The sequence below is a fragment of the Rhagoletis pomonella genome, unplaced genomic scaffold, assembly GCF_013731165.1.
Source record: "Rhagoletis pomonella isolate Grant_MI unplaced genomic scaffold, Rhpom_1.0 Rhpom_scaffold_00002, whole genome shotgun sequence".
Taxonomy (NCBI): Eukaryota; Metazoa; Arthropoda; class Insecta; order Diptera; family Tephritidae; genus Rhagoletis; species Rhagoletis pomonella.
This window is the reverse complement of record NW_023458556.1, coordinates 16767491-16768840: the sequence shown is the minus strand read 5'-3', so window position 1 is coordinate 16768840 and position 1350 is coordinate 16767491. Positions and strand designations below refer to the sequence as shown.

Sequence of the window (1350 nt, the reverse complement as noted above, 5' to 3'; positions counted from 1 at the left end):
TAGTAAACGTCAGTCCATGCCTGCCTCATCGCTACAGGACGAACTAATAGCAGCAAGCAGCCAATCAAATTCTTATAGTCATATGTAACTACTACATATACATCAGCTTCAAAATAGCTATAGATTACAGAAGGACCCAAGTGAGCGAGCTTCGAATGCGTAGCTTGGTGCAAGCTCGCGGCTCAAGCTCAAGAGAACCGCAGGGAAAGTAACCGAACCACTCTTGTGAACACTAAAGACGATTAGATGGATGGAGAGACTACAGCTAAAACACATTACAGCCAAATTAAGAGAGTAACAGTGGTATCACTTGGCCTAAGTGGGCCAATGGAACCACCGAAACCTAATCTAACCTATTAGATCGATTAATATTTTGATAAAGAGAAACATTTGGGTTAAAAGGAATCTATATCATCTTTCAAACTTGAACCTTCAAACTTCTACGCCTGCGCATCATCAGGTTCGGTTTCTGAAAATCGCTATAAGCTCCTTTCACCGTATGCCAGATATGGGCGAAGCTCGGTCAAATGTTTAGCACGGTCTGCCGGGAGGCTTTCTTCGCAATTCTGTCATTTTCTTTGCGAAAATTGTGCGCTGTGGATAGCCATTCCATTTCTGTCTTCAAATCCTGATGTCAAGGGGCTAGAGCGTCCTATCCTTTCTGCCTAGTCACTTGCGATTGTTTTAGGAGACAAATTTATCTTGCTAAGCCATCTGCTTACGAAAATTTGCAAGCGACTGGTTTTTGCAGTAGTGACTTTCCAGATGGAACTTCCATACGACAGTATTGAGAGCACATTGGATTTAAACGAGATGATCGATTAACGATAAACGAGTCATCCACTAGTTGTCATTCGAAAAGCGCATATCATGAACGGATATTATATATTATTTCGGCTATCCAGGCATTCGCGACATATAAGTATGTACGGGGACTTTAGCTCGACTTTATCTCTATAATCTGAGACTTGGCTGATTCTAGGCGTTAAGATCCATAAGATGGACCTGTGATGCGCCTGGGAGGCGGATCGACTTCAAATAGTAAAGGCTATGACCAACAATATGTGGTGTTCAAAATTTACATCACGCCATCGTTAGCCATAAATGCGTGAATTTGCGAAATTAAACGATTATTATACGAGATAGTTTGCTGGTCGCCCGCCTGCTGCGATTTTAGTGGCTGCCGCCCCATCGACTGCATATACATACATATGAATGTACATACATACATGCATATGTAGTACTCGTAGTTGAATGAGTAGCAGTTGGACGATACCGCATCTCGGGCCCGAGCAAACTAGCTGCTGGCTGCCTGACTGTCGGGAGTTCATTCACCCGCTGACCTTTTTT

At 43.1% G+C, this 1350-nt stretch overlaps 1 long non-coding RNA gene across 1 annotated transcript in view; it reads right to left on the bottom strand.

Moving 5' to 3' along the window:
* LOC118733165 overlaps positions 1–1350 on the bottom strand; it is a 24292-nt gene that overhangs the window by 3805 nt on the left and 19137 nt on the right. The window lies entirely within an intron of this gene.